At 36.4% G+C, this 15099-nt stretch overlaps 1 protein-coding gene across 2 annotated transcripts in view; it reads right to left on the bottom strand.

The window, feature by feature from the left end:
• Positions 1-15099, bottom strand: part of GRID2 (glutamate ionotropic receptor delta type subunit 2) — a 1570085-nt gene that overhangs the window by 392530 nt on the left and 1162456 nt on the right. The gene's annotated exons all lie outside the window — the stretch shown is intronic.

Here is a 15099-nt window from a genome sequence, read left to right as displayed (position 1 = left end):
TGTGGGCAGGTTAAAATCTATCCTCCGTCTAAGTCAGAATACGTAAGGATTATAACCTTAAGGACTCACAAAATAGCCTTCATTGATTTTTAAAATAATACTTGGCTTTTGGCTCTTACTCAAAGACACTAAGTCAGTGCCTTATAAAATCAACTGCATCTATGATAGGAATATTGTCCACCATAACATTCAGTTCTCCATAAATATTACCATAAGTTTTTATATTGTACAGAGGCAAGAGAGCTTAATTTTGCTTCAGTAATGCCTTTTTAAAAATAATGAAAATAAAGTAAATAATCATTTAGATATCCTATTTCACTTTAGATACCCAAGAGACCACGATGCTCATCCATAACTATGTTGACATTGTGGTATTTGTAATTTTCAAAAAATCTCGGTTTTCCAAATTGCTGATACTTTTTTATTAAAGAAATGGTCTTGTTTAACTGTTTATAACTTATCTTAGAGCAAAATAAATCAGTAAATGAACAGTTAGATGAAGGAGATGACTGCTGTTTGTTCCCCAATAGTGGGAACAATTAATTGTTCTTCATTAATTATACATATCTATTTTTAAATCAGCAGTTGAGAATATAGACAATCCACAGTCTCCCGTTAGGCAAAGTGAGACCATGTGACCAGTTCTGAGAAGTGTGATATAACCAGGCTGGTTTGTGCAACTCTTGCGTCCTTTCTGCTTCTTCCAGCTGGAGTGAACACATAACAGCTGGAAGCTCTGGTAACTATCTGAGCTCACACATAATAGGGAAATAATACAGAAGTGTATGTCCTTGACATTTGAAATGCTATAGAAGACTCTCACTGACTACTGCTCTAAAACGTAAAAAAAGAAAGAAAGAAAGAAAACCTCCATTTCTTATTGTTGTTAAGCTCCAGATATTTTTTTTCAGTTTTACCAGTATTTGATGCTAATGAACAAAGACAGATTGATATATATCAATAGGTTGGAAACTTTGAGAATGAATGAAAATTTTTAACAATTCTGACTTGTTTAATCTAAATGATATCAACTAAATAAAAAGTAAAAATCCAACAAATCCTTTAATACTATGCATACAATACAGAACACTTTCTTGATTCTAAATGAAAACTTCCAGCTAACATAGCAGAGTTTATCACTGTTCATTTGGTTGTTTGGACAAAACACAGACCTAGTTAATGATAATGCATTGCATGATGCATCTGTGACCTGAAGTCACAAAGTCATTCAGAATAGTTCAAAGAAATTCCAAAATAAAGATCATATTCAGAGAGCATGAAAGTAAGATCAGGAGATTCTAGAATTAATTGGGCATTGATTATTTATATTATGTTATGCATGCTGGCACAGAGAGCATGTACTTATTTCCTTATACACATCTCATTCATTGCTATATTTTGAACATCTATCCATCGACAAACTAATGAAAAGATGCTTCATAAAAGACTTTATTGGTCCTCTACCAATAATTTTGACCATGTATATTCTTTATTTATCCATGGACTTAAAATCTAACAAATCTCTTAGGTTCAGCAGCAATTTAATCACCAGGAAATGGAAAACCAGTCTTTAGGGTGACATTTGGAAAATTAAGAGGACTAATTATAATGCAAAGATAACTGCTCTATGTGGCAAAAATAATACCCCAATGTATGCTTTCATATGAAATAGTGATTCTTTTCAATTCTATTAACATATCTTTAGAACAATTGTTTAATATGCTAAGTTGCATCATATTTGCTTAGTATGCTGAATTTACCCCTAGAAAATATTTTTAATTGCAACTTTATAAGTAAATCCCTAGGCAAATGGATCCCTTTCAGAAGTTTGTTGTCAAAATCTGTTTCTAGCAACATCAGCTACAAATGATTAAAGATACAGAATAAAAATGATTACACTAAGGGTTTTTTAAAGAGAGTTGATGAATTATTGATGAACACGCTTTTTAATTTTACATCCTAAATAAACTTTATTACATTTTATCACTATCCTCTAGATCAATGTTCTTAAGCTTTGTTTTTAAGCTCTATTACACATTGGGATTGCTATGCATAAATCCTACCTAAGACCAGTTGTGTTTTATGAGGACAATCAGCCAATATAGTGGGCAAGTAAACATAGCAACAGAAATTCGACTGAAACTCTGGGACCGATAATAGAAAAGATATTTGCTCCTTCTTTATGGCAAGTAATACTGAGTTTGGTTTAATCACTTTTATCTATGTACCTATTTCCAAAATTTATTTACTCATTGAGTCATCCATTTAACATGCATTAAGCAGTTATTGAATCAAATTACTACACTCAATATAGTGAGAGATATTGGTAAAAAGTCATGGACACCATCTTCAAAACAATTATAACCTAGTATCGGGGAAGTTATGTACTCAAAAAACATAAAGCAAAACTTAAGTATCATACACCATGACTGGCATGAACAGAAGACCAGAGCAATACAAAGGAAACTGTAAAAATAATGGAAATAGGGAGTTTCATAATGGTCCAGTGGCTAAGACTCCATGCTCCCAATGCAGGGGGCTAAGGTTGGATCCCTGGTCAGGGAACTAGATTCTGCATGCCACAACTAAAGGTCTAAGATTCCTCTTGCCACAACTAATACTTGATCTTGCCAAATAGATATTAACAAAAAAGGAAAATTACTATGCCGGGGGTTACAGGCATGCACTATTTTAACAGATAAGAAAAATTAGAAACAAAAGTTTCAACTCAAAATTACACAATAATTTACAGAAGACAAAGGCATTGTCATAGTGCATCTTACTTCAACTTCATCTCTTTGAACCTCAAAATTTTCAGTGAGTAGATTAAAACACAAGATACCATAATTTGTTTCATATTTTAAAGCAAGTTAAGTTGGTGTGAGACTGATAGACTCCAGATTCCTGACAGAAAATAAAAAAAATCCTCTGGGAAGAAAGTATTTTCACTTTAATTCTTACATTGTCCCTTCAAACAGTTGGTTGAATATTCTGTCCAAGCAAAAATTAAAGATATTATGTAAAGTGTTAGTTGCTCAGTCGTGTCTGATTTCTGCAAGCTCATGGACTGAGGCCTGCCTGGCTCCTCTGTCCATGGAATTCTCCAGGCAAGAATACTGGAGTGGGTTGGGCACTCCCTTCTATAATTATGTAAAAGGAAATTCTATTTCATATATAGAAGCAGTAGAAATAATATATAAGAGAAACATCCTTTAAAGAAGTTAAATGCTGAAATTTTCAAATGCATACTATAAAAATTGTGTTTACTATTTTTAAGGAAGTAGGAGAAATCCTTTGGCAGGAAATACAAAACTAAAGAAAGTGTCATTGTAAAAATTAAAAAGAACTAAACAGAAATTTAAGAGTTAGACTAGACAATGACCAAAGTAAGTAACTAAATGACTTAGTTTATCAGCATAATTGGAAAACAGATGAATAGAGAATTAGTGACCTGTTACAGATTAGAATTTAATATCCAGGGTACAAAGGGATAAACAAACAAAAAATCAAAAAAGAAGGGAGGGGTAAGGGATGAGAAACAGAAAGAAATATGATGAAATTAGTATGATAATCCCAAATAGTGTGAAGGATATGAAGAAATAGGAGTTAACATGACTTTTGAGGGATGTTTAAATTGGTGCAACCACTTTGAAAAACATTTTGACATACCTAGTAGAGACTGAAAATACTTATATGCAAGTTAATTTTGCCTGATTTTGAGTGCTACATAAGAAATTGCCTAGTATGAAGATATGGACAGCTATGTCCTAGCAACTTCACTCTGAATATGAACACTACAGAATGTAGGGCACAAAAATATATCCCCCAAAATGTTTATAGTAGTATTGTCTATAGTAGCCCAAATCTAGAAATAATCTCAGACCAGGAACTCATTGCCAAATTCAGACTTAATATGAAAGTGTAGGTAAAACCACTAGACCATTCAGGTATAACCTAAATCAAACCCCTTAAAATTATACAGTGGAAATGACAAATAGATTCAAGGGACTAGATCTGATAGACAGAGTGCCTGATGAACTATGGATGGAGGTATGTGACACTGTATATGAGGCAGTGATTAAGATCATACCCAAGAAAAAGAAATGCAAAAAGGCCAAATGGTTGTTTGAGGAGGCCTTACAAATTGCTGTGAAGAGAAGAGAAGTAAAAGGCAAAGGAGAAAAGGAAAGATATACCCATTTGAATGCAGAGTTCCAAAGAATAGCAAGGAGAAATAAGAAAGCCATCCTCAGTGACCAGTGCAAAGAAATAGAGGAAAACAACAGAATGGGAAAGAATAGAGATCTCTTCAAGAAAATTAGAGATACCAAGCGAACATTTCATGCAAAGATGGGTTCGATAAAGGACAGAAATGGTATGGACCTAAAGGAACCAGAAGATATTAAGAAGAGGTGGCAAGAATACACAGAAGAACTGTACAAAAAAAGATCTTCACAACCCAGAAAATCACAATAGTGTGATCACTCACCTAGAGCCAGACATCCTGGAATGTGAAGTCAAGTGGGCCTTAGGAAGCATCACTACAAACAAAGCTAGTGGAGGTGATGGAATTCCAGTTGAGCTATTTCAAATCCTAAAAGATGATGCTGTAAAAGAAAGTGCTGCACTCAATATGCCAGCAAATTTGGAAAACTCAGCAGTGGCCACAGGACTGGAAAAGGTCTGTCTTCATTCCAATCCCAAAGAAAGGCAATGCCAAAGAATGCTCAAACTACTGCACAACTGCACTCATCTCACACACTAGCAAACTAATGCTCAAAATTCTCAAGCCAGACTTCAACAGTATGTGAACCATGAACTTCCAGATGTTCAACCTGGATTAAGAAAAGGCACAGGAACCAGAGATCAAATTGCCAACATCTGTTGGATCATAGAAAAAGCAAGAGAGTTCCAGAAAACATCTACTTCTGCTTCATTGACTATGCCAAAGTCTTTGACTGTGTGGATCACAATAAACTGTCAAAAATTCTTCAAGAGATGGAAATATCAGACCACTGGACCTGCCTCTTGAGAAATTTGTATGCAGGTCAGGAAGCAACAGTTAGAACTGGACATGGAATAACAGACTGGTTCCAGATTGGGAAAGAAGTACGTCAAGGCTGTATATTGTCACCGTGCTTATTTAACTTATATGCAGAGTACATCATGAGAAATGCTGAGCTGGATGAAGCACAAGCTGGAATCAAGATTGCCGGGAGAAATATCAATAACCTAAGATATGCAAACAAGACCACTCATGACAGAAAGCAAAGAAGAACTAAAGAGTCTCTTGATAAAAGTGAAAGAGGAGAGTGAAAAAGCCGGCTTAAAACTCAAGATTCAGAAAACTAAGACCATGGCATCTGTCCCCATTACTTCATGGCAAAGAGTTGGAGAAGCAATGGAAACAGTGACAGACATCATTTTTTTGGGCTCCAAAATCACTGTAGATGGTGACTGCAGCCTTGAAATTAAAAGATGCTTGCTCCTTGGAAGAAAAGTTATGACCAACCTAGACAGAATATTAAGAAGCAGAGACATTACTTTGCTGACAGAGGTTCATCTTCAAAGCAGTAGTTTCTCCAGTAGTCATGTATGGATGTGAGAGTTGGACTGTAAAGAAAGATGAGCACCAAAGAATTGATGCTTTCACACTGTGGTGTTGGAGAAGAATCTTGAGAGTCCCTTGGACTGCAAGGAGATTCAGCCAGTCCATCCTAAAGAAAATCAGTCCTGAATATTCATTGGAAGGGCTGATGCTGAGCTAAAACTCCAATACTTTGGCCACCTGAAGCGAAGAACTGACTCATTGGAAAAGACCCTTATGCTAGGAAAGATTGAAAGTGGGAGAAGAAGGGGAAAACAGGATGAGATGGTTGGGTGGCATCACCAACTCAATGGACCTGAGTTTGAGTAAACTCTGGGAGTTGGTGATGGACAGGGAGGCCTGGTGTGCTGCATTCCATGGATTTGCTAAGAGGCTGACATGACTGAGTGACTGAAGTGAACTGAGAAATAATCTAAAAATCCAAATGTACATCAACTTGCAAAAGTGAATACATTGTGGTATATTAATACAATGTAGTATTAAACAGCTTAAAACTGAAGAAATAAGAGTGATACCCAATAACATGATTCTTTACAAGAATCATGATGAGTGAAAAAAAGCAATATTCCAAGGAACAGCTTGGCTCCATTTTTGTATCATTCAAAAACCTGGTGAATACTACTATTCAACATAGTGTTGGAAGTTTTGGCCACAGCAATCAGAGCAGAAAAAGAAGTAAAAGGAATCCAGGTAGGAAAAGAAGAAGTGAAACTCTCACTGTTTGCAGATGACATGATCCTCTACATAGAAAACCATAAAGACTCTACCAGAAAATTACTAGAGCTAATCAATGAATATAGTAAAGTTGCAGGATATAAAATTAACACACAGAAATCCCTTGCATTCCTATACACTAACAATGAAAAAACAGAAAGAGAAATTAAGGAAACAATACCATTCACCATTGCAACAAAAAGAATAAAATACTTAGGAGTACATCTACCTAAAGAAACAAAAGACCTATACATAGAAAACTATAAAACACTGATGAAAGAAATCAAAGAGGACACAAACAGATGGAGAAACATACCATGCTCATGGATTGGAAGAATCAATATTGTCAAAATGACTATTCTACCCAAAGCAATCTATAGATTCAATGCAATCCCTATCAAGCTACCAACGGTATTTTTCACAGAACTAGACCAAAGAATTTCACAATTTGTATGGAAATACAAAAAAACCTCGAACAGCCAAAGTAATCTTGAGAAAGAAGAATGGAACTGGAGGAATCAACCTGCCTGACTTCAGACTCTACTACAAAGCCACAGTCATCAAGACAGTATGGTACTGGCACAAAGACAGAAATATAGATCAATGGAACAGAATAGAAAGCCCAGAGATAAATCCACGGACCTATGGACACCTTATCTTTGACAAAGGAGGCAAGGATATACAATGGAAAAAAGACAACCTCTTTAACAAGTGGTGCTGGGAAAACTGGTCAACCACTTGCAAAAGAATGAAACTAGAACACTTTCTAACACCATACACAAAAATAAACTCAAAATGGATGAAAGATCTAAATGTAAGACCAGAAACTATAAAACTCCTAGAGGAGAACACAGGCAAAACACTCTCCGACATAAATCACAGCAAGATGCTCTATGACCCACCTCCCAGAATATTGGAAATAAAAGCAAAACTAAACAAATGGGACCTAATGAAACTTAAAAGCTTTTGCACAACAAAGGAAACTACAAGTAAGGTGAAAAGACAGCCCTCAGATTGGGAGAAAATAATAGCAAATGAAGAAACAGACAAAGGATTAATCTCAAAAATATACAAGCAACTCCTGAAGCTCAATTCCAGAAAAATAAATGACCCAATCAAAACATGGGCCAAAGAACTAAACAGACATTTCTCCAAGGAAGACAACAGATGGCTAACAAACACATGAAAAGATGCTCACATCACTTATTATCAGAGAAATGCAAATCAAAACCACAAAGAGGTACCATTACACACCAGTCAAGATGGCTGCTATCCAAAAGTCTACAAGCAATAAATGCTGGAGAGGGTGTGGAGAAAAGGGAACCCTCTTACACTGTTGGTGGGAATGCAAACTAGTACAGCCGCTATGGAGAACAGTGTGGAGATTTCTTAAAAAACTGGAAATAGAACTGCCATATGACCCAGCAATACCACTCTTGGGCATACACACTGAGGAAACCAGATCTGAAAGAGACATGTGCACCCCAATGTTCATCACAGCACTATTTATAATAGCCAGGACATGGAAGCAACCGAGATGCCCATCAGCAGACGAATGGATAAGGAAGCTGTGGTACATATACACCACGGAATATTACTCAGCCATTAAAAAGAATTCATTTGAATCAGTTCTAATGAGATGGATGAAACTGGAGCCCATTATACAGAGTGAAGTAAGCCAGAAAGATAAAGATCATTACAGCATACTAGCACATATATATGGAATTTAGAAATATGGTAATGATAACCTTATATGCAAGACAGAAAAAGAGACACAGATGTACAGAACAGACTTTTGGACTCTGTGGGAGAAGGCAAGGGTGGGATGTTTCGAGAGAACAGCATGTGTATTGTCTATGGTGAAACAGACCACCAGCCCAGGTGGGATGCATGAGACAGGTGCTCGGACCAGGTGCACTGGGAGGACCCAGGGGAATCGGGTGGAGAGGGAGGTGGGAGGGGGGATCGGGATGGGGAATACATGTAACTCCATGGCTGATTCATGTCAATGTATGACAAAACCCACTGCAATGTTGCGAAGTAATTAGCCTCCAACTAATAAAAATAATTGAAAAAAAAAACAACAAAAACCTGGTGAAATAGCTATGTGTTTAAGGAGTCACACCTTAAATAGGTGGAGACACTATAAAGAAAATCAAGGAAGGAATCAGCTTTGGCTGCTCTGAGATGCTGGAGAGGGTGTGATAAGAAAGATGCACAAGGATAGCTGCCTCTTGTAGGTAATGACAATATTCTATCTTTTGTTCTGAGCAGTGGTTATCTGGATATTACTTTCAGTTCAGTTCTGTTCAGTCACTCAGTCGTGTCCGAATCTTTGAGACCCCATGAATCGCAGCATGAAAGGCCTCCCTGTCCAACACAAACTCCCAGAGTCTACTCAGATTCACGTCCATCGAGTCAGTGATGCCATCTAGCCATCTCATTTTCTGTCGTCTCCTTCTCCTCCTGCCCCCAATCCCTCCCAGCATCAGGGTCTTTTCCAATGAGTCACCTTGTCGCATGAGGTAGCCAAAGTACTACAGTTTCAGCTTCAGCATCAATCCCTCCAATGAACACTCAGGACTGATCTCCTCTAGGATGGACTGGTTGGATCTCCTTGCAGTCCAAGGGACTCTCAAGAGTCTTCAACACCACAGTTCAAAAGCATAAATTCTTCGGCACTCAGCTTTCTTCACAGACCAACTCTCACATCCATATATGACCACTGGAAAAACCATAGCCTTGATGAGACTGACCTTTGTTGGCAAAGTAATGTCTCCGCTTCTTAATATGCTGTCTAGGTTGGTCATAGCTTTCCTTCCAAGGAGTAAGTATCTTTTAATTTCATGGCTGCAGTCACCATCTGCAGTGATTTTGGAGCCCCTCAAAATAAAGTCAGCCACTGTTTCCAATGTTTCCCCATCTATTTGCCATGAAGTGATGGGACCAGATGCCATGATCTTAGTTTTCTGAATATTGAGCTTTAAGCCAACTTTTTCACTCTCCTCTTTCACTTTCATCAAGAGGCTTTTTAGTTCTTCACTTTCTGCCATAAGGGTGGTGTCATCTGCACATCTGAGATTATTGATATTTCTGCCAGCAATCTTGATGCCAGCTTGTGCTTCATCCAGCCCAGCGTTTCTCATGATGTACTCTGCATATAAGTTAAATAAGCACGGTGACAATATACAGCCTTGACGTACTCCTTTCCCAATTTGGAACCAGTCTGTTGTTCCATGTCCAGTTCTAACTGTTGCTTCCTGACCTGCATACAAATTTCTCAAGAGGCAGGTCCGGTGGTCTGGTATTCCCAAATATTTTAGAATTTTTGACAGTTTATTGTGATCCACAGAGTCAAAGGCTTTGGCATAGTCAATAAAGCAGAACTAGATGTTTTGCTGGAACTCTCTTGCTTTTTTGATGATCCAGCAGATATTGGCAATTTGATCTCTGGTTCCTGTGCCTTTTCTAAAACCAGCTTGAACATCTGGAAATTCACAGTTCACATATTGCTGAAGCCTGGCTTGGAGAATTTTGAGCATTACTTTACTAGTGTGTGAGATGAGTACAATTGTGTGGTAGTTTGAGCATTCTTTGGCATTGCCTTTTCTTGGGATTGCAATGAAGACAGACCTTTTCCAGTCCTGTGGCCACTGCTGAGTTTTCCAAATTTGCTGACATATTGAGTGCAGCACTTTCTTTTACAGCATCATCTTTCAGGATTTTCAATAGCTCAACTGGAATTCCATCACCTCCACTAGCTTTGTTCTTAGTGATGCTTTCTAAGGCCCACTTGACTTCACATTCCAGGATGTCTGACTCTAGGAGAGTGATCACACCATCATGATTATGTGGATTGTGAAGATCTTTTTTGTACAGTTCTTCTGTGTATTCTTGCCACCTCTTCTTAATATCTTCTGCTTTTGTTAGGTCCATACCATTTCTGTCCTTTATCAAACCCATCTTTGCCTGAAATGTTCCTTTGGTATCTCTGATTTTCTTGAAGAGATCTCTATTCTTTCCCATTCTGTTGTTTTCCTCTATTTCTTTGCATTGATTGCGGAGGAAGGCTTTCTTATTTCTCCTTGCTATTCTTTGGAACTCTGCATTCAAATGGGAATACCTTTCCTTTTCTCCTTTGTATTTCACTTCTTCTCACAACAATTTGCAAGGCCTCCTAAGACAACCATTTTGCCTTTTTGCATTTCTTTTCCATGGGGATGGTCTTGATCCCTGTCTCCTGTACAATGTCAGGAACCTCGTCCATAGTTCATCAGGCACTCTTTCTATCAGATCTAGTCCCTTAAATCTATTTCTCACTTCCACTCTATAGTCATAAAGGATTTGAATAGGTCATACCTGAATGGTCTTGTGGTTTTCCCTACTTTCTTCAATTTAAGTCTGAACTATGCATTAACTAATGGTTTAAACATTTTTTGTGTATGGGTGTTATATTGTAATATAAAGAAAAACAAAGCACATTAAGTGGGAGAAGATATATAGGGTGTTGAAGCCATATTAAGGTTAGTGTCTTTTATCTGTCATGGAACCAGAATTTTGCGGAAGGGAAACAGCATAATCAGAAAGTAACTTTGAGAGAAGAGTGTAGCATGGATTGTGACAGAGTAGGGAATAAGGGTCCTTTGTAATCATATAGATGACAGGGGATTATGGCCCATGCCTGTTAAACATAGATTTGAAAGTTGTATACAGGTGGGTTGGAATCTTCTATTACAGGGACAGAAAAAGAAAAACAGATATTATAAAACTCTGCCTTTAAAATTCCCTTCCCAAGGGGGCTTCCCTTGTGGCTCAGCTTGTTAAAATTCCCTTCCCAGCAATTAGTTTCAAATAGTATTAATAGGACTGAGTCTAAATTGGGAAAAATGTGTCTGCCTATTAAATGAAAACAAATTGCGGACTTCGATTTGCTGATCATTTGGATGAAAGAATCTCTAAACACAATCCTCAGCAACTGGAACAAATGATGCTTTCACCGAATGCCTGTAGTTTATCAATCTAAAGCATTAGCATGAGGATCCACAGACCAGCTTATAGGAAAATGGGTTTCTGTCGTTGATAATTTTCATATTAGCAAGGATTTATTCACATCACTTGTTAGGTTATTAGATAATAACTTCATAATTCTGAGCTTGTATTCAATCACTTAAAAAATCTCATGCTAATTGCCTAGTTGATTTACAACAGTGTTTGCAACTTGCAGACTTTGTTGTTAAATCCCCATATTTTAATAGTTATGCAATACTGTTTGCTAGTGATAGAGTTTGGAAAAAGCATCTGACATCTTTGGTGGGTGAAAGTGACAAGCTCTACTGTGAAGGCTTTACTGAGGGCTTTATAGAAGTTAAAATATGCATGACTTCACAGAATGCCGGGATGGTCAAAACTTGGAATGAGTCACTGGAAATTCCTTACCATTCTGCTCACATATGCAGCTCAAAGACATTAACTAGAGAATGAGAATATTTCTTAATGACCTGTTTAAAAACTTATCCTCATAAACGATGCTCTTGGCTGAAGCAAACAAGAACTGTCTTCATGCACAGTGTGAGCTTATATTCTGCTTAGGGATGACACATTCCACTGTGATATATGCAGAATTAATGACTACCATTCTTCTTGGAAAAACCTCATTATTTTTATAGACCATATACAAAATATTAGAAACTACTATATGTTTAAAAAGGCAAAAGGTATGGAGTTGGTTATTTAAAAGAAACACCAGGACAGGAAAACAAAAATAAAAAAACATCAGAAGAGGAATAAACAATGTAGGTGTTGTAAAAACAAAAACATCTGAGTTGCATGGAGAGAAGAAAACCGGGTCATAGGGATATGCAATGAAAACATTTTTCAAAGGGCCTCTGCAGAAGGATTTTATGCAGGAACAAAGATTTAGAAAATATTGCACTAATAGAATTTTTACTAAATATATTTATCAGACAGTATACTATCTTTGCTTAAATATATTTATCAGATAACATTCAAATTATAAATGATATCAGTAAATAAAAATATTTACTCACTCTAACTTCCTAAAACCATACCTTACATATTATTTCTGACTCCTATTTTGTAAGCGATTATATAAGTGAAAAAGATATTTTAAATTGAACATAAAGTTGAAGCTATTAAAATGCAAGGTAATTGATTTTCACAATAGCATGTTTGATTTTATACATTCCTTTCAAATCATGAAATGGCTATATTTTAGTGACTTAATGGAGGGTGGCAAAACCAAAAAATATGTTTCTTTTGTTTCTATGAGAATCTGAAAGAAACATAAGATGCTGTAACTGGAAATACAAGGTTATCAAGGACAATGGGTGATCACAACAATCCGGAGTACATTAGTTTTCATTTATTGGTTTTCCATCACAGGTATTTGAAAATACATTTTAGGAGGCTTAGATTTTATATGCCACAAGATTACCATATATAAACTTAGAAATATTAGACTTTCGGTTTGCTTTCTGAATATAAGTGCTGGATAATACTTACTGTTTGTTTGGTCCTGTCTTCATTATTTTGCTAAAATTCAACACTCACATGAACCTTACAAGGGCACAGCCACATACAAGAGTCAATTCTATTCCATAAATACTGTCAAAAGTTTACTAGTACAGAATACTTTGTAAGTGCAGTCGTGTCAAATAAAACTATCAAAAGTATGTTTTCAGATATAGAATATTGCAGCTGCAAAAAGTGATTGGCTTCACCAAATGTCAGAATTCTACAAAATATTTTACTCAAGAACCTGGTAACATCTGACTTCAAAATGATGATAATGTTTACAAACACTCCGGTCGATACAGTCATAGTCCTATAAAAATATTGTCAATGACAGTACTGTACAGTAGTCAGCAGAGCTTTATGATAAGACAGTCTATGTCGGGACATAAGGATGTTCAATAAATATAAAATGAAGCTAATTAAACATGAGAATACAATAAAAAGTTAAACTTGAAATGCTTAAGGTTAGTGGTATATCTATCCAAAATAATATTATTACAGAAAAGCAGCAGAAATTCATATATTGATATATTCAAGAGTGTCAATGCTACGCAATGCTACGCTAAGAAGACAACAATGAACAAAGCAAGCAGTAAACAGACCTCTCTGTCCTTCTAGACCTACGTGCTAATGGGAGTGATGGACAATACACCAAATAAGTACCGTTTATGTTATATCAGGTGATGATAAGAACTGTGGGGAGAAAATTAAATAAATATTGAGGACAAAGAGCATGTGAGAAAGTGTTATACCTTGTTAGGAAGAGCCTCTTTCGAAAAGCCTTTCAGAGTGAAAAGAGAGTAAGTGTGAATGTGTCAGCAGGAATCTCTCTGATATGACTTAGAGATAGAAGGGACGCTGATGTAGTAGGAACTGAGGAAGCTAGGGTCAGACAGGAAATATCTGAGAGATAATAGGTGTGTGTCCAGAAGCCCCTGTGATGACTTTAGCTCTTTGACTGAGATGGGCAGTCTGATGGGCTCTGAGCAGAGGGGGTGTGTGATCTGCTATGTTTTAACAGTTTTCAAGACAGTTGATAGTTGCTATCGACCAAAAGCTAGAAGGGCCAAGGACAGAAGCTAGGAGAGTAGTTAGGAATCCTTTGCAATTAGCCAGTGAGTTAGGCAGTAAGCCGAATTTGATGCGAAGTAATTGGATTCTGGGTAATTTTTGAAGGTAGAGCTGATGGGATTCACTGATACATCAGATGTGCAGTTATTAGTACTTAGAATTGATAGAATGCTATGCCGTACTTCTGGAAATTCTAAGTGGAGACCTCAGCCTTCAGAAGTGTATGGACTCCTGAGATTCTCCCTGAATGTTTTTCATTTGGCATATGCAACATAATTTTATTAGAGGGATTAAAACTTTCAATCAATAGACCAAGTCCTTAGGGCAAATGTTCAATACAGAATCAAAGGTAATATTTTGAACAAACCTACTGCATTGAATGCAAAATTAATACACATTCAAATTTAATAGAAAGAAAATGTGCACTTTCTTTTTACCCTGCATATTTGTGATTCACATAATCAGTTAAAAGGGAAATAATATTTAGCAGAAGAAATAACAATCATTAAAATCATCATAATCTTTAAAGCTTGAATTTTAAAAGAAGAAAGTTCAATACCAAACATTAAGGGTTAATTATTTATTTTTGTTCTCTGAATGCACCTTTGAGAAATAGAAATTTCAAAAAAAAGGCAAGTTATTTATAGCTTGTTGGGTAGGCAAAGAAGAAAAAGAATGTTAATTTTTAATCATATAAGGAAGCAGACTTTCTTATACACTACTTATGTGAGTTAAAATTGGTACACCCTTTAAGCAAACAAATTCATGGTAGGAAAGCAAACATTTGGAAATTTTTGTGTTATTTCTTCTGGTACCTTTACAACTAAGAAGGTAATAATAAATGAACATAGGTATGTAGATGCTGCTGCTGCTGCTAAGTCTCATCAGTCGTGTCCGACTCTGTGCGACCCCATAGATGGCTGCTAAAGAATGTTAATTGCAACTTCTCTAGTGAGAACTTGAAAACAAACTAAATGTCCAACAATTAGGGATTGCTTTTTAAAAAATCTCTATGATGGACTGAGACACAGCACATTCAGCTGTCATCTCGTGTCTCAGTGCCCTGTTAAATAGTTATTTGCTCAGAATCAGGCCACAGAAGGGTTTATTTAAAAAAACCAAAAACATTTTAAAGGTTGGAGTTAGTTTGTTTTTGTTTGTACTAAAGATTC

The sequence above is a fragment of the Cervus canadensis genome, chromosome 19 (genome assembly GCF_019320065.1).
Source record: "Cervus canadensis isolate Bull #8, Minnesota chromosome 19, ASM1932006v1, whole genome shotgun sequence".
Lineage (NCBI taxonomy): Eukaryota > Metazoa > Chordata > Mammalia > Artiodactyla > Cervidae > Cervus > Cervus canadensis.
The sequence above is the reverse complement of the archived record's forward strand: the minus strand, read 5'-3'. Positions and strand labels throughout refer to the sequence as shown.